Below are 19031 nucleotides of genomic sequence, written 5' to 3' on the forward strand. Positions count from 1 at the left end.
TTTCCTGCCTTTGCTCTGAAGGCCTGGCATCCTTTGGGGTAAGCCCTGTGATTCTCAATGGAGGGAATATGGGCCCCAGGCTTTTTACTCCCATGAGACTTCTCAGCCAAAATCAATGAGGGGGAGGAGAAACCACAGCTGCCTCCCCCTCGTAGCAAATAACTCTACTGGGGAAAGATGGAGAACTTAGAGCCTTCACGTCCTCTAGCATTTGACCTTTCCTAACTTAGTCCCTTATTCTTTTGCGGTTCCTTCCACTAAGCAACGGACTTTCCTACATGATCACCAAAATATGGGGGTATTGATCTTCCAGTAAATTCCTAACTTAGGGGTTTATTGATGCCTGAAGAGATTTCAAGGCAGTCCTAGAGAGATTGTTGGCTTTAGAACAATTGTGAAATATTAAATACGCCCTCACTGCACTAGGAATAGGAATCCTTTGGTTCAGCAGAGAGAGGTAGGTATGCTTCAATCAATGTTTAAGAAGTGTGTTTCCACCTTTTGGCGTTTGTGGTTTTTCCCTCTAAATGCTTATTTGAATGAAGAAATAATCAGGAGTTCTAACTTGTATGGAAGGATTAAAAATGTAATCCTTTGTAATATGTGATAGGGAGGAGCATTCTGAAACTGCGTATTTGTTTTAACACAATGAATATATAACAACAATGAGTCACTGAATGTAAGCCTATAGATTATGTGTACATGCTTTGAACACTGCTTCGATAACAAAGTAAGAAGTCCAAGAAAATTCTGCTGGTAAAAGACCCGTAATGATACAAAAGTAAGAGCTACTGAAGGAAAAATAATATAAAATATCTTTCCACAACTCATTGACTTTTCTTGTTTCTTTCTTCTTTTTTTTTGATGATTCTTATTTTTTTCTGTTGTAGTTGGTTTACCGTGTTCTGTCATTTTCTACTGTACAGCAAAGTGACCCTCATATAATTACAAGTTAATGATCCCATTTTTTTGGCTTGACTTTCTTTTGAAATTTCCTTTATGTATTTTGATGTTTTGCTTTCATGTGTAGTAGTCACAGTTTTTGGGTACATGAGGAGGATTTTATGAATAAAAGTTAATATTACTATTTCAAGTAAGAAGAACTATTAAAATTTGAAAATATTGTTTAATCAAAAAGTACTTTTAATTACAGAGGGATAAATGGTCAAAGCTAGAATAAGGATGGTAGAATATTTCCTGTTTATTTCCTGTTATAAACCTAGTAAGGGAGTTCCCATTGTGGCACAGTGGAAACGAATCTGACTAGGAACCATGAGGTTGCGGGTTCGATCCCTGGCCTCGCTCAGTGGGTTGAGGATCTGGCATTGCCGTGAGCTGTGGTGTAGGTCGCAAACACGGCTTGGATCTGATGTTGCTGTGGCTGTGACGTAGGTCAGTGGCTGCAGTTCCGATTGGACTTATAGCCTGGGAACCTCCATATGCTGTGAGTGAGGCCCTAAAAAAAGACCAAAAAAAATACGGAAATTTGGGGGTTACTATTATTTTCTTTACTTTTATTCTAGGACTCCAATTACATACATTTCACATATCTGTATATTCTCCCATAGCTTATTGAAGTTCTGTTCATTCTTTTTTTCTTTTTAAAGGCTATTTGTTAAAAACAGAAAAATCAAACAAAATTTAATAACACATATACATGGAGATACCTGGAAAACTAAATAACTAGCCAACATGCCTGAGGCCCTCACCTGAAATAGAAGGCCACACCTTAAATCCATCCTCAACTAAAAAGGTAAGAAGGTGTTGGGAGGAGAGTCAGTTATGGAAGGCTACCATGACAGGCACAGTAAACAAGGGCGTTGAAATCTGGAGATTATCAATTAATTGCGATTAGTTGACACAGCATTCAGAAAGTTGAAGTCCCTGATGCATGATGAAACTGTGTTCATTGTATTGCAAAGACACTTGGAATAGTTATCAAGCTCAAAAGCAAAATTACCAATTTTTGTCTATTATTTTAATAAACTATATGGTTCCATGTGAGTGAATTTTCTAGATAAGTGAAGCACTGATATTTTCTTTAATAAGCTGTGTTCACTGACACTTGGCAATAGTTATCAAGCTCAAAAGCAAAATTACCAATTTTTGTCTATTATTTTAATAGACTGTATGGTTCCATGTGAGTGAATTTTCTAGATAAGTGAAGCACTGATATTTTCTTTAATAAGCTATAAGCTCCTTGAGGACAAAGATCAAAAGTTACTTACTTAAACTATCTTTCCTGGTGCAAGAACTGTGATACTAGCCTTAGGCATTTAAAAATACACCTTTCGACCTCTTCAATTTTTTTTTTTCACAGCCTCATTAAAAGGAGCAAGACTAGTGGGAGGAACCCTACATGTGTACTCTGTTACAGTTATTTGTTTATGTGCTTTCATCCACTTGTAGACACTTAGTCTTCTGTTTAGTTCACCTCTATAGCCTCGGCAACCATCATGTGCCAGCTCAGTGGATTGCACTAAGTGTCAAATGGCTGGTCCTGAACAGCTTTGGAGTTAGATTCTTTGAGTCTGTGTTTTCACTTTGCCAATAACTGGCTGACTGACTTTTTGCTAATTACTTTCCTTCAGTCTAAGTCTCTTCATTTGCAAAGCTGGGAAACTAAGGCAAAATTAAAAAGAATTTTATTATAGTTGATTTACAATGTTCTGTCAGTTTCTGCTGTCTTTTTCTTTCTGACTTAATTCACTCAGTATGAGAGTCACAAATTCCATCCATGTTGCTGCAAATGGCATTATTCTGTCCTTGTTACGGCCGAGTAGTATTCCATTGTGTATATGTACCATATCTTCTTAATCCATTCATCTGATGTTGGACGTTTAGGTTGTTTCCATGCCTTGGCTATTGTAAATAGTGCTTCAGCAAACAAAATAAAAAATGAAAAAGGAGACATCTCAATGGATACTACAGAAATACAAAAACCCGTAACAGAATACAATGAACAATTATATGCCAACAAACTTGGCAACCTAGAAGAAATGAACAACTTGCTGGAGACTTACAGCCCGCCAAAACTTAATCAAGAAAAAATAGATCAATTGAACAGACTGATCACTAGAATTGAAATTGAATACGTGATGAAAACACTCCCTACAAACAAAAGTCCAGGACCAGATGGCTTCACAGGTGAATTCTACCAAATATACAAAGAGGAGCTTATACTGATCCTTCTTAAGCTTTTCCAGAAGATTGAAGAAGGAACACTCCCAAAGACATTCTGTGATGCCACCCTAATTCCAAAACCAGACAAAGATATCAACAAAAAAGAAAATTATAGGCCAATATCTTTGATGAACATAGATGCAAAAATTCTCAGCAAAATTTAGCTAACCAAATCCAACAATATATAAAAAAGATCATACACCACAACAGGTGGGATTCATCCCAGGTTTACAAGGATGGTTTAACATATGCAAATCGATCAACACCATACACCACATTAACAAAAGAAAAGTCAAAAACCACATGATCATATCAATAGTTGCAGAAAAAGAATTTGACAAAGTCCAACATCCATTCATGATCAAAACTCTTAACCAAAGTGGGTATAGAGGGAACACACCTTAACACAATCAAAGCCATTTATGACAAACCCACAGCAAATATAATACTCAATGGAGACAAGCGGAAAGCCTTCCCATTAAAATCTGGAACAAGACAAGGATGTCCGCTCTCACCACTGTTATTTAACATAGTACTGGAAGTCCTGGCCACAGCAATCAGACAAACAAAAGAAATAAAAGGCATCCAAATAGGAAGAGAAGATGACATGATCCTATATGTAGAAAACCCTAAGGACTCCACACAAAACTACTCGAACTGATCAACGAATTCAGCAAAGTAGCAGGATATAAGATTAACCTTCAGAAACTGGTTGCATTTCTGTATACTAACAGTGAAATATTAGAAAAGGAATATAAAAATGCAAAATGTTATGAGACTTTGTAAGGTAATTCATGTATGTGCACCTAGCTCGGTGTCTGGCATATAATAGGCACCCAATAAATGTCTCTTCCCTTCCCTATTTCTTTGCAGGATGGATAATCTTTTCCCTCGTTTTATAGATGAAGTAATTGAGGTATAAAAAAGATAGGTGACGTACCAAAGTTTACTTTTATATTTAGAAAAACCACCAGAATTAGACCTTATCTCCTGACCTCCTCCTCATGTTTCTGCTTTTCCATCATGCCACTTTGTGTTTGTTTAGCAAAGTTACTGGATTCGGGGGCTCAAGCCCAAGTGAAGAAGTAGATAACAAATTTCCAACAAAATTACAAGAATTTGGAGTTCTTGTCATGGTGCAGCAGAAACAATCCGACTAGGAACCATGAAGTTGAGGGTTGGATCCCTGTCCTTGCTCAGTGGGTTAAGGATCCGGCACTGCCATGAGCTGTGGCTTAGGCTGGCAGCTACAGCTCTGATTAGACCCCTAGCCTGGGAACCTCCATATGCTGCATGTGCGGCCCTAAAAAGACAAAAAAATTTACAAGAATTTTATTTATAACAATTTTTTTTTCATTGTAGGCTCGGGAAAAGGCTCTAAGTTTAGTCTTACATAAGGTTCCAGCTGAATGTGGCAAAGTTACCTATAGGTTGTGGAATTCCCATTGTGGTTAAGTGGGTTAAGAACTGAACATATTGTCCCTGAGAATGTGGGTTTGATCCCTCACATCACTCAGTGTGTTAAGGATCCGGCGTTGCCTCAAGCTGCTGCATAGGTTGCAGATAGAGCTGGGATCCTGCGTTTCTGTGGCTGTGATGTAGGCTGGCAGCTGAGCTCTGGCTTGCCCCCCCCCCCCCCACCAGCCTGGGAACTGCCATATGCCACAGGTGGGGTCATAAAAAAAAAAAAAAGAATCTACAGGTGGTAGAATAAAAAGACATGAATCCAAAGGATGATAATCCAATGCAGTGATGATGTAAGCACTAAGGGAATCCAGAGAGCTGGGAGGGGTTCTTTCTAGAAGGCAGCATGTTTGGGCAGGTATAATGATCCCCAATCCATCATACTGGGTAGGGCTTGACGTGAACTTCAGTACGCTTCGCTTTCAAGTTCTTATGCCAGTATTACTTATTCCTTGTTTTAGGTACTGTTATCCTAGGAAAACATCTGGATTTGGATTCATAGACACAGTTCTTTGTAAAACCAGTTGTACAGTAATTTCTGCTGCCTTGTCTCTGTCAAGGACAGGTGTTCTGGAAAGTGTTGCATTTGCTTCCCACATTTTATTAATCACGAATGACCAATATGGGCTATAAATGTGTTCTTTGCCTATTGTTGATAATTCAGGCCAAGCATGGCAGATTGCTCCTTATGCTACATTCTCCAAGCATCTTTTACAGGATGGACACTTCAAGTTCCGTAGAAGAGGAAAGAGCAAACAGTTTGCCGATGGCCAGTGTTCCCAGCAACGGGTATTTCACCACAGGATGCTTCACCACAAAGTTCAGCTGTCCTTTCTGCTTTATTCCTCTTCCTTCCTCGCTGCTTCCTTCCTTTCTTTTTATTTATCTTTTCCTCTTTGTTTCTTGTGTCCCTACCCAGGGGGAGTATACAAACGAAGTAGAAACTATGATTTCCTCCCAGGGAGAGCTGACAATAAATTTAAGGAGATAAAACCTGTAGCATAAAATGACTTGTGGATACAGATAAGTGTGTGGTGAGGCAGCCCCACCTATATATTTAAAGGTGGAGAGAATTCACAGTGAGCAAGTGACTTATTTCAGGTGTGGTTTTCCGGGAAGTTTTCTTAAAGCCAGTTCGTTTGTTTTCCTGTTTGCTCCGAAGCAAGTTATTTTAGGTTCTGGGCATTTTGTTCTTTATCCACATCATCAGCATATCTACATTTTGATGGGTTTGTCATCCAGCCCAAGCTGACTGATGCCTAGTTTTCTTGCTTCCTGTTTCCTGCTGTTTATATAGTGTTAAACTTAAGGCCAGTTTGTGATCGGTCTTTTTATTCTCCATGTATTCTTGCACTGGTGGGACCATAGCTTGCAGCAGGATTAAAGTAGTGATGTACAGGTGATGGTGATAATTAGAGGGCTTTTTTTTTAGGGGTGCACCTGTGGCACATGGAAGTTCCTGGGCTAGGAGTGGAACTGGAGCCGTAGCTGCTGGCCTATGCCACAGCCACAGCAATGCCAGATCTGAGCTGCATCTGCAACCTACATGGAAGCTCATGGCAATGCCAGATTGTTAACCCACTGAGTGAGGCCAACGATCAAACCTGCATCCTTGTGGACAGTTGCTTTCTTAACTTGCTGAGCCACAACAGGAACTTCTAGAGGGCTTGTTTTGAGCACCACTTGATTCCATACTCCAAATTAAAGCTTTCTATTAGGAGTTCCCTTGTGGCTGAGCTGATTAAGGACCTGATGTTGTCACTGCTGTGGCATGGGTGTGATCCCTGGCCCAGGAACTTCTGCATGCCATGGGCATGTCTATAAAATAAAATAAAATAGCCCCCAGACAAAAAAACCCCCAAACTTCCCATTAGCCAAACATTGCTAGGCCAGTCCTTGGGAGTGCAAAGGCACAGAACCAATGCTTACGGAGGTCATGCTATGCTAGATACTATGCTATGTATTTTAGACAGATCTACTCACTTGGGGCTCACAGTACCTTCAGCTAACAGAGAAAGGAACTGAGATTTACAGAGCCAAGTCAACTTGCTTAAGGTCATACAACTGGAATGTGTTAGAGCTAGAATTCAAACCTAGGTCGCTCACTCCCAAATCTGTACCTTTTCCACTAGGCTGAAAAATTGCCTTAATATAGGGCTTGTCAGGGGTCCCTGGGTACGAGGAATGCAACAGAATCCCCGACATGCTACTGCCACCAAACCTACTGCCACTGCCCTCGTGGGAAGAATTGGAGTCAGGTGCTCATGGGTCCTCCGGAAAGTGCTGCGGAAACTGAGCGAAGTGTGTGAGGATGTGCGCTAGGGAAAGGGGAAGGTAAGTGTGTAAAAGTGTTCCTCTACCGTCAGTTTAGGTTCAGCTCTGAACACTCTGCGCTAAGGAAGGTCTGTGCTCCCAAAGTTACAACTCTCTTTGGAGAGAATGCCAGCGTTGTCTCAGTGGAGTCCAGGTGGTGTCCTTCACCTTGGAGATCCAGAACCAGTGTCCCCTCCGATTGTCTTAGGACAGGGACAAGTCATCTGATTCAGTCAACTGTTTTGATGTCTTCTTCTCTCAAGGGCCTCATTTGCCTTTTTTTTGGCATCCAACCTTGGACAAAGCTAACACAGTCTGCGGCATTAGTTTTTATAACTTTACATCTCTGGGAAAATATATAGTAATCTTGGTTCCTTTTCCTTAGAAGGTTTCAGATTCTTTATTTAAATTGGACACCTTGCTTCCAGAAACCTCCATACTGACTTCTCAGCAGTGTGAGAAAGGGGTAGCTGGTCCTTATCTGCTAAATCCTGGAGTCTCCAATTCACTAAAAATGTGATCTGCGCTTAATCTCAGAACCAGTGTAAGCACATACATGTTTCTTTCTAAACAGGACAACAGTATTCTCTGCGGCCTGGTGCTTCTTCAGCTCAACCGCAGTCTTGCATCTCCTAACTTGTCCATTCTGTTGCCATCTCACTTGCATGGGACACTTCCAAGGCCCTAGGAGAGACTGTACCATTTTTTATGTATAATTTTACACTCTTTTCCTTAAAGGGAATTCTCTCCCCCCACACTGTATAAACTTGAGGCTCCACAAAGCCTGGATTCACTCCTGCCCTTTTAGAAAGATTCTTGCTAACATAGAGCCCAATCCTGCACTGGCCAGTTAAGAATTAAGACTGAATTGGTAATTGGAAACCCCTGGCTGAAGAAGCTGTTTCGTGTAAAGAGGCAAGCTGTAGCTTCTGGCAGCTCATTTTGCTTGGGTTGGGGATGCTAAGTTTTAAGGGTTAACATCAATCCCAGCCACGGTGGTGGCTCTGCTGAGTTGAGAAGGGTTCTGAAACGAGGTCCAGGTTCTTGAGAGTTGAGAAATGATAGTCACCATGGATACCTACCCAATGCTAGCCCTGATATGGACTGGACTCCATCTCTCTGGCCCCCGTGGGAAGCTGCAGTGTTACGATGTGGCTGGGAAAAATAAAGGGATGTCTTATTCTGTGGTAAGTGTCTTTCAGAAAATGCAAAACATGTATGTATCCATTCTCTTTCAGATTCTTTCCCCACATAGGCTATCATAGAGTATTGAATAGAGTTCTCTGTGCTATACAGTAGGTCTGGTTACTTATTTTTGTATGTAGTAGTATATGGTTTAGTGTGCATGCCAATCCCAGCCTTCCAAATTATCCTATCCCCCAGGGTTTCCCCTATAGCACAGGGAAATATGTATTTATATGTGTAATATAAATATATATTATAATACATAATATATATTAGTTTGTTGTATATTATATTACAATATTGTATATTGTACAGTGTTATAATATTAGTATATTATGTGATATGTATTAGTTCATTATATATTATAATATATAATATATATTAGTTGTATATATATAACTAATTCATTTAGCTGTACACCTGAAACCATCACAACGTTGTAAATCAGCTATAGTCCAGTAAGATTTATTATAAAAAAAGAAAAGAAGACAATTGAAACTAGCCAGATGAAAAAACAACAACAAAGCAATTCTTTTTATCTGTCTTTGTGAATAATGCAAAATGTTGAGATACCTGGCAAAGACAGAGTCTACAGAAAACATGTACTGTGCCTGGCTGATGGCTGTCACCTGAGAGCAGAGCTGGCTGCTGAACAGAAAGGGGGCCAAACTCCAGGGCCTCTGAGCACTTTCTGTCTCTGCCATGAGTTTGTGGGTCACCCGGAAACTTGGTGGTCCTTCTGCAAACGTGGAGTGAGAATGTCAAACACTATATTCTGGGCTTAACACATTCAAAGAATCAAAAATCATGGTTCATTAAGCAGTTAATAGGTTACAACAGGTTTTTACCATGTGCCTTTCCTACACAGAGTGTGTTATTGGCTGAATTATGTACGTGCCCCCCCCCCATCCATTCAGTACTTCAGACTGTGCTTGTGTTTGGAGATATGGGCTTTAAAGAATGAATTAAATAAAAAAGAAGTCATTAGGGTGGGCTGTAATCCAATACGACTGGTGTCCTTATAGGAAGAGGAGATCAGGACCCAGACACAACCTGGGGGGAGAATGCCGTGTGAAGATGGAGAGGGACCTGTACAAGCCTAGGAGAGAGACCTCAGAAGAAGTCAGCCTTGGTACCGTGACCTCAGATTCCTAACCTCCAGAACAATCAGAAATGAACGTGTGTTGTCTAAGTCACCCAGTCGGTGGTACTTTGTTGAGGCAGCTCTAGAAAACTAATGTGTGTTTGCAACATTGCTTTGGGATTTTGTTGTTATCCACACACTGTGAAGTTTCACATATTTTCTGTTGTCTGTTGTCTTCATATTTATTGAAACCGTCTCTGTTTTTCCCTTATCCATGCACATTTAACAGTGGTGATTTTTGCCACAAGCTGGTCTGGTTTGATGATGTTTTTATTTAAGCTGCCAGCAAGATTTATTGAGAAGCTGGCAAAAAAGGACAGTTCAAATGAATTTCACTGAAATGTACTAAAGGATGTAAATAACCCTTGTTTTGAAAATCTAGTTAACAGTCCTGTCAGTCCAGAAAAATGCTGCGGGAGAGAGAATAGCAGAGAAGGTTATAAAAGTTCAGGCTTTCACAGAAGGGGCTGTTTTGATCTATAGTTTGAATAACATGGTTGAGTTAGTAACATGTTTATTTCAGGAACAAGATGATGAATTCCTGTCATTATTTGGTGTGTATTATAATCAGTTGTAGAGTCAGTGAATGATGTGCACTGTAGCCCTTAGAGACTGAGATCCCAGGGGGAAAAAACACATCTTGATTAGCCGTAATTAATTAGCCAGAGTTCATTTGCAGTCTGCTCTTAGGAGAAAAATGTATGATAACAAAAAACAAACACACAAGGCGTTTAAAAACAATTATAAAATTTCTAGAGTGTATCCTAGGATTCAGTATAAATTCAGGCCAGTCTCGTGGATCATGTACTTCTATATCCAGATGTCTGTTTAATATGAATTATTGGCAAGAATTAGTATACTGAAGTAAGGCAAATCTTCAATCATCAAAAACTGAGTTAATTTAATTTTGTTCATCATACGGCATTTACTAAGGCAAGGAAGAAAGTTGGTTATATTAAGAAAGCATTTTCCATTGTAAGGGTAGAAACAAATAAGCTTTCCTATTTAATTGTTATCTGAGCAGAAACGTCAATGAATAAACATCAGCCCCTAGATATAGGGGTATTGTGTTCCCAGTTTCACTAGCAAGAACCCTTTCATATTAGTCACCCACATGTAAATGTTGATTGTTGGCTTTCAAAACGTTCTCATACTTTTTGTTTGTTTCTTTTGGCTACAACCATGACATGTAGCAGTTTCTGGGGGCAGGGATCCAACCTGTACCACAGTTGCAGCCTGCATCACGTTTGGGGCAATGCCTGATCCTTAACCCACTGTGCCACAAGGGAACTCCCTCTGATATATTTATTAAAGGCTTTTCTAAGAAAATATGACTGTCAACCCCTGGGACCCATTTGCCAGAACTGCTAGGTGGTCAGCCATCAGCAAGGATGCTGCAACCCCCTGGCCTGAGCCTCCATCCTGTCTTGTCTGGACCACTGCAATAGCTTTCTGTAGAGTCTACCCCACCTTAATCCTCTGATGTTTGTGCTGGATGCAATAGCCGATGTGCTCGCTTAAAATATATGTGTCGTTTCTTGGTTGACTTTTGATCTGTTTCAGAGTGAAAACCAAAGTCCTATAACAATGACCTCCTTGGCCTCCCTGATCTGCCCTGCTGCCTGTCCCTTCTGTCACTGGCCTGACATGCCCTGCTCATCCCTTCTGCTCCACTGGCCTCTTTGCTGTTTCCTAATCCTGCCAAGCCTGTTCCTTCTGTCTGGAATATTCTTTCTGCAGTTGTTTACAAGACTCCTTCCTCCATACCTTTAAGTTTTGGCTCAGACGCCACTCTCTCAGAGAGACGTTTCTCTGGCTTGAAAAATGCCTGCCCTCCCTGGAAGCATTTCCTATTCCTTTGTCCTGATTTGTTTTTCTCTGTCAGTCTTATCATCATTTGACTTAGTCTCTGCTTATTTGTTTTATCGTCCTTCTTCCTCCACTAGGGTATAAACTCTGTGAAGCCTGGGATTTTAGTCTATTTTTTTCACTGCTTAGAATGCTGTTTGGCCCATAGGAGAGCCAATAAATATTAGTTTAGGGAATTAATGACTGATGAGAATGTTTCCCGGTAACTTATTCACCTATTTGTCAGAGGGTCCAGCAAGAGGACTCAGAAGGAAGCGAAATGAAATTTTAACAATGAGTTCAAGCTCTTAACGAAATGGAACGAATCAGAGGGAAACAGCGGTGTTCTAGTGCCATCTTGCATTCTGTGGGATTTGACAATAACATAAAAAGCAAAAAGAGATAAACTGATATTTCTATAGTAGCATTTCATTCTATACATTAAGACTATAAAAGAAACAAGACAACTACAAAACATTCTCTTTCAAGATGATAAATTTCTTCCTTTTTTTCTTCCTGTTTGTTTTATGTTTGTTTGCCTAATCATGTAACTTATAAAAATTAAGGTCAGTCCATTTAGAGCTAAGCCATTTTCCAGAGGTTTGACAAGTGACAATTCACTGATGCCTTTTCTGTTGTTGCTGTTAGACAGATTTTTTTTTCTTTCTTTTTTTTTTTTTTTTTTTTTTTTGTCTTTTTGCCTTTTCTAGGGCTGCTCCCGCGGCACGTAGAGGTTCCCAGGCTAGGGGTCTAATCAGGGCTGTAGCCGTCGGCCTACACCAGGGCCACAGCAACGCGGGATCCAAGCCACATCTGTGACCTACATCACAGCTCATGGTAATGCTAGATTCTTAACCCACTGAGCAAGGCCAGGAATCGAATCCACAACCTCATAGTTCCTAGTCGGATTCGTTAACCACTGAGCCATGACAGGAACTCCTAAATAGATTTTTAAATGAAGAAGTTTAATTACTTGAGTTTTATCATTGCAGACATCTGCTGATTACAGCTATTCCTAGGAAGTGGATTAGAATATAATTTTTTTTCTTTCTCCTCAAAGCAAAACCTGACATAAAAATAGCCATTGCTAATTTGAAGATGATGATTTCAGCATTTCACTACTTCGGCTTCCAATTATTGAGAGTTTTACAGAAGAGCACTTGCTTGTCTGCTCACTGGCAAGCATAAGTGAAGCATTTAACCTGTGAAAAATGATGGGATAAGATTTTCATAAGCTCTCGAAGGGGTAACCTGTTTCCTGGGTGAGAATGACTTTCATAAAAATTATCAAGTACAAAATTATATGATTTCCCCTCAGATAGTGATGTAGAAGGTTTGAGTTTCCTAGTATATATCCTTGTTTTCTCCCCACTCCCCACCAGCTGTAGTGTCTATCAAAATTCTGGCTTGGAAAAGTGGTACTTGAAAACATCTAGGGGGAAAGAAGTAGAAGGCAGTGAGTATTTGTGCAATAATAATATTTTTCTCCATAACACAACGTAAACTTTCTTACCAATTGTGTTTCCCTTTTTGCTATGGCTGCCAGGAAGCTCCAAGCCATGTTTTTTTAAAAATTTCAGTAATAAAATAAGCACTTGGGGCCAGTGTATTTTCTTCTTCCAGATACTCATGGCTTCCAGATGTTCATGCATTTTTATTCACATTTTTTTTTCTTTTTTAAGGCCACACCTGTGGCATATGGACGTTCCCAGGCTAGGGGTTAAATATGAGCTGCAGCTGCTGGCCCACACCACAGCCATGGCAATGCTAGATCTGAGCTGCATCTGCGACCTACGCCAAAGCTTGTGGCAATGCTGGATCCTTAACCCACTGAGTGAGGCCAGGTATCAAACCTGCATCTTCGTGGATACTAGTTGGGTACTTAATCTGCTGGTCCACAATGGGAACTCCCTCATTCACATTTTATTTACATTGTTGTGTATGTCTGCAGTGAACACCTTCACATCCTTTTTAAAATATATGGATTATAATGGAAACAGAACTTTAGTCCTAAATGGCTTCTTTGTCCCCCTTTCCCTTTTCTTCCTGCCCCAATTCCAGCAGCCTAATAAAAATTTGACATAGTGAAAAATAATAAAGTTACTTTGTTTAGGTTGCATTATGGTCTAGGCCTAGGTAACTACAGTACTGACCATATTTAGAGGTCTTTTATTAATATTGAATTGTTGTATTGGATTGCTGAACTACAAAGACAAATTAACCAAACTGAAGTTTTTGCAGTTTGGAGGGAATTAAAAAAATGTAAATAAAACAATACCATCAAATTGTGGAGTGCGGGGGTTCCCGTCGTGGCTCAGTGGTTAACAAATCCAACTGGGAACCATGAGGTTACGGGTTTGATCCCTGGCCTTGCTAAGTGGGTTAACGATCCGGCGTCGCCGTGAGCTGTGGTGTAGGTTGCAGACACAGCTTGGATCCTGCGTTGCTGTGGCTCTGGTGTAGGCCGGCGGCTACAGCTCCGATTTGACCCCCAGACTGAGAACCTCCATATGCTGTGGGAGGGGCCCAAGCAAATGGCAAAAAGACAGAAAAAAAAAAATTGTGGAGTGACTATGATGCTGTATTCTCATGTCTGTGAATAAGAGGATCAAATGTGTGAGGGTAAGCTCAATGGGCTTGTTAAAGGGGCATGTTGTTTTAGTGAGTTTATCCCCAGTGTCTGAAATATAGTACAGGGCCAGTGAGTATTTGTTGGATGACTACTGAATGAACACAATTTACCATATATGATGTGTATATAAATTGTACATAGGGAATTGCACCGCATTCAGTTGTATTTCTAAGTAAGACGTGGACTGAACAGTGGTGGAAGGAAGGTAATAATGGAGAAGTTTCTCTCTAGAACCCACATAGTTACAGTTTTGGTCCTCTTCCTTTCTTGGATAGATCTAAATTTTTGGTGTTATTTTCCCTCTGCTCGAAAGATTTCCTTTAACATTTCCTGTAGGGCAAGTTTACTTTCAGCTTTTGTATGTCTCAGTAAGTCTTCATTTCACCTTCATTTTTGAAAGCTCTTTTTACTGAGTATAGAATTCTATGTTGACTGTTTTTTGTCTTTCAGTGCTCTAAAGATATTACCCCATTGTCTCTTGGTTTCATTGTTTACAACAAGAAGTCTGCTGTCATTTTTATCTTTGTTCCTCTGTGCTTAATTTTTTTTTTTTTTTACTGGCTTTTTCATATTTTTCCCTTGGAGTTGCCTTGGTGGTGCAGCAGGTTAAGGATCCAGTGTTGTGAGTGCTGTGGCTTGGGTCACAGCTGAGGCATGGGTTTAATCCCTGGCCCCAGGACTCCTGCATGCCACAGGTGTGGCCAAAAATTTTTTTTTAATCATTGATTTTAAGTGATTTGATAATGATGTGACTTGGTGTAGTTTTATTTATATTTCTTATACTTGGAGTGTTTTGAGTTTCTTGACTCTGCAGTTTTCATTTTCATCAAATTTGGAAACTTTGGAAAATTATTTCTTTAAATAATTTTTTGCTCCTTCACCTTTCCATTCACATAAATATTAGGTGGCTTGAAGTTGTCCCACAGCTCACTGATGCTCTGCTCATTTTTTCCTCAGTCTTTTTTTTCTCTGAACATCCTTTTGATCATTTCAATTTTTTTTTTTTTTTTTTTTGCTATTTCTTGGGCCACTCCTGCAGCACATGAAGATTCCCAGACTAGGGGTCTAATCGGAGCTGTAGCCGCCGGCCTATGCCAGAGCCACAGCAATGCAGGATCCAAGCCACGTCTGCAACCTACACCACAGCTCATGGCAACGCTGGACCCTTAACCCACTCAGCAAGGCCAGGGACCGAACCGCAACCTCATGGTTCCTAGTCGGATTCGTTAACCACTGCGCCACAACGGGAACTCCCCTTTTAATCATTTCTATTGCTGTTTTCAAGTTTAGTAATCATTACTTCTACTGTGTTTAATCTGTGGTTAATCCCTTCTGATGTATTTTTCATCTCACGCATTATGTTTCTACATCTGTAGAAGTTTCATTTGAGTCCTTTTATATCTCTCAGGTCTCTATGTAACAATCATACCACTTTCTTTTAACTTCTTGAATAATGTGGCAAGTGAAGATGTGAATGAGGGAGCATGTCATACCCTGATGTTAGCAAGGGTGATCCCAAGGAGGTAGCTCCCCAAAGCCTTGAAAATGTGAACCCTTAGATCAGCTTAGGGCAAAATAGTCTCAGACAATGGTGCCGTTCAGGCCTAATAAATTCATCTGTGTGAACAGCGAATGGGTTAAATGCTAAAAGAGTATGTGTACTCCCAACATCAGGATGTAATTATCATAGGGATTCAGTCTGTTTTAAACTTTAGGATGCTTTTAAAGCTTAGGGTGTTCATGCATCAGGAATGCTGAGTTAAGTTTATCTTTTTTTAAACTATCTTTGTGAACTATCTCTTTATCGAGTGAAGTTTTATAACTTTTACTAAATGACTAACCTGGTTCTAGGTGCAAGCTTGGGGGTATGAGCAGTGTTTCAACATAAAGCAATGAGAAAAACAATCCTCAGTGGTTAACTATTGGTTTTCCTCTGATAAAGAAATGTTATCACTCAGCACAGCCATTTAGGCTCCAGGGGACAGGGTGAGATGGGGTGAAGGGTTGAACAATGTGGGTGTTATGCAGGAATGAATGGCTCAGCTCCCCAAGAACTGGGCTAAACCTCCCACAGCCTTGTCTAACAACAATTTTATGGCTGACTGATTGTCAAAATCTGTTTTCCATGGTCTGTGGTGTTAATTATCAACAAATATTACTGGATATTTGCAGCTGGTCCTGATGGGAGTGCATTAAGATACAGTAGTCCTGGAAATTTGTCACCTGTGGTGAAAGGGGTTCAGAAACTTATCTTAGAGACGGTTTGCATTTTTTTAGTTCACAACAATTAAGGTTGATGGAATTTATGTATAAAGTTTATAGCCATGAAGAAGCATTCACAATGCAGAGCTCTCCAAGGGCAGGAGTGCCTGGGTCTTTTTCCCAACTGCTGACTTTGCATTCACTGTTTGCCTTGATTGTCCTTGAATGTGCATGCTTGCTTCTCTGTATTCAGGTCTCCTTCTCAGAGAGGCCCTCCTTGATAACCCAATCTCAGAGAGGCCCTCCTTGATAACTTCTCCTAGACCCACTTCACTTTCTCACACATCATTTCATCTGATTTTCTTCACAGCACCCATCATCATCAGCATTTAAACACTTGTGTGTTTACTGTATGTCCCATGCTAGTGTTTAAGCACCAGGAAGGAAGTGATATGGTCTGTCTTGGTTGCCATGGTATCCCAGAGCTCAGCAAATGTTTGCTGAGTGACTGAATGTAACAAACATAGCTTATTCAGTGAGTCAGAGAATCATGTCAGAAGTAGAGGATGTATATTGACACTAAAAGTTATGTTTTCATGTTCATTAGACATAATATTATAGAACATCTATAGAAGTTTCTACTTTGATAGTATTAATTGGCTCACAAAGGCATGAAATATTAGTGAGTGATGGATCCAATAAAATTCATTAAAAAGCAGTAAGCATTGTGACATGCAGCAGTAGATGTCTTTTACAAAATGTCCATTGTCTGAAAGCAGAATACTGTACAGAGTAGTTTGAGATCTGATCCAGAATAATGTTTTTAAATTTTTCTGTGTCGCATCTTTATTGGAGACCCCAGAGAGAGGGCACATCTCTCAGTTAGAGATGGAATAAGACAGAGGGAAACTTTGGGATATGGCATGGAGGAATTTCTTTTCTTTTTTTTTTCTTCTTATGGCCATGCACCTGGGGCATATCAAAGTTCCTAGGCCAGGGGCTGAATTAGAGCTGTCACTGTAGGCCTACGCCACAGCCACAGCAACACTCAATCCAAGCGGCATCTGGGACCTATGCTGCAACTTGTAGCAACACTGGATCCTTAACCCACTGAGCAAGTCCAGGGATCAAACCCGCTCCTCGTGCAGACAACATTAGGTCCTTAATCCACTGAGCCACAGAGGGAACTCCTGGCATTTCTTTTCTGAGAATCTAACCAATTATGGTGACACCTTGGGGCTCTAATCAAGCAATATTTATTTGATATCAGGCAATGTAAAGAAGAGGAAAGAGGAGAAAGAAAAGAGAAGCAAATAGGCTGTGATTTCACAAGGGTTTATTTCACCTGAAAACACATTTTATACAAAAGCAAAAATAGACACTCCATGTGGCCTGAGGTTTTGAGCAAGAAATCAAGGAAATCTAGCAAGTCTTGGCTGTTGGACCCATACACTACCCAAATTTGAATCCTGCCTATAACCTTTCCGAGCCTTCAGTTTCCTTACCTGTAAAGTGGGGATATTAATAGTAGCTATCTCGTAATTTTGTCGTGAATGTTAAATGAGTTAATACATTTGAAGTGCTTGGAATGGCATGGGGCCTGGCACATAAATGTTAGGTTTTTTTTTTTTTTTTTTTGCTTTTTTACATGGAAGTAGCCAGTAGCCACTGGTAGTGGAGGCATCAAATGTTTAATGACACAGAAAAGGGTATTAAGAACAAGAGATAAGGGGAAAAGAAGCCTGGAGAAGCTACCAGATGGGACTGAAAAAAGGGTCAATTTTCAGACTGTGGAATTGCATCCTTGGGTGGTTGGGACTAGAAAGCCTTTGGGCATGAGATTATCATGGACCCAAGAGAGGCAGGTGGACCTGAGTACCTGAAGGGAGATTGTAGAATGTTCTCTTGGTAATACACAGTGGTTTATCAGAGCTTATCTAAAGCTTTTATCCTCTCAAGCATCTCTGTGCTTCCCTCTTTTGTGTTGGAACTTGAGACTCAGAGTCAACAGCACTAAGCTGTAAGGCACCAAACACTTGGAGGCAGATAAAAACACAGCTCCTGACAGTTCCTGGCTTATCTGCCTCAGAGCAAAATGAATTTACAAGCAGATTTATTATTTATAGGTAGAGATTCTTTAGAAGTTTTCTAAGGAGCAAGGAGTGGTAAATGGAAAATAAGACCACAGGAGTCACCATGGCTAATTATAAGGTCCAAATGTCATTGACATTGTTTTTATTTAGCAAGTTGGATTATGGTTTCATTTTACTAAATTTACGGAGGTTCACGTTTAATAATGTCCTCTGTTTCCTGATTTTCTTTCCTCTATGACTATAGTTTCTCAACTGCAGATTTTCTTATCATAGAGACATTCAGAGACTGAGGAAAGGCTGCTATGCTCTAGAAGAGACAGATCTCAGTAGATAAGCTGAGAGGGTTCTCAGAATAGCAGGGATTTGAGTTGGGTCTTAAGAAAGAAAAGAAACTAGCATTTATAGCATGCTGAGTGCCCAACTCCTCAGCATACCAGGAACTTTACACACATCCAGTTTTTCCTCACAAAAGCATTGCGTACTAGGAGGGATTATTCTCATTTAGCAGAGGAGAACCTGGGGTCACAGATATCAAGCGACTTAAGGTGATATTGTCAGAATGTGGATCAGCGATGTCTAATTCCAGAATCTGTGTCCTTCCTTCTATACCATCTCCCTTCAACTGTTCCTTTAGCAGATAGATATGGTGGGAGGGGTGGGCAGAGATTGGTGGTGGGAGAGGAAGGACATGGAAATAGCAGTTGCCATGGAGCAATGTGATAGAATGAATAGAAGTTGAAAAACCAATTGTTTCACAAATCTGAGCTATTATGTGATGTGCAAGACACTCTATAAAAGTTACTTGATTAGTGAGCTAGAGAATACCTGGGGAACATTGGCTAAATGGTAGAGGGCAACCAATGAGGGGATGGGAGACTGTTCAGGTACCTGGCCCGCAAGGTAGGTGAGAAGGTAAACTTGGAGGGCCTTGGATGCACAAAGAACTCTAGCTGTGTCCGAGGTTGCA

At 40.3% G+C, this 19031-nt stretch overlaps 1 long non-coding RNA gene across 1 annotated transcript in view; it reads left to right on the forward strand.

Annotated features, from left to right (window-relative positions):
- Nucleotides 1–19031, forward strand: part of LOC110262257 — a 45512-nt gene that overhangs the window by 12306 nt on the left and 14175 nt on the right. Inside the window, exon 2 of the long non-coding RNA XR_002347096.1 lies at nucleotides 1608–1753. This is a non-coding gene — a long non-coding RNA (uncharacterized LOC110262257). The remainder of the gene's footprint in view (nucleotides 1–1607; nucleotides 1754–19031) is intronic.

The sequence above is a fragment of the Sus scrofa genome, chromosome 9, assembly GCF_000003025.6.
Source record: "Sus scrofa isolate TJ Tabasco breed Duroc chromosome 9, Sscrofa11.1, whole genome shotgun sequence".
Taxonomy (NCBI): Eukaryota; Metazoa; Chordata; class Mammalia; order Artiodactyla; family Suidae; genus Sus; species Sus scrofa.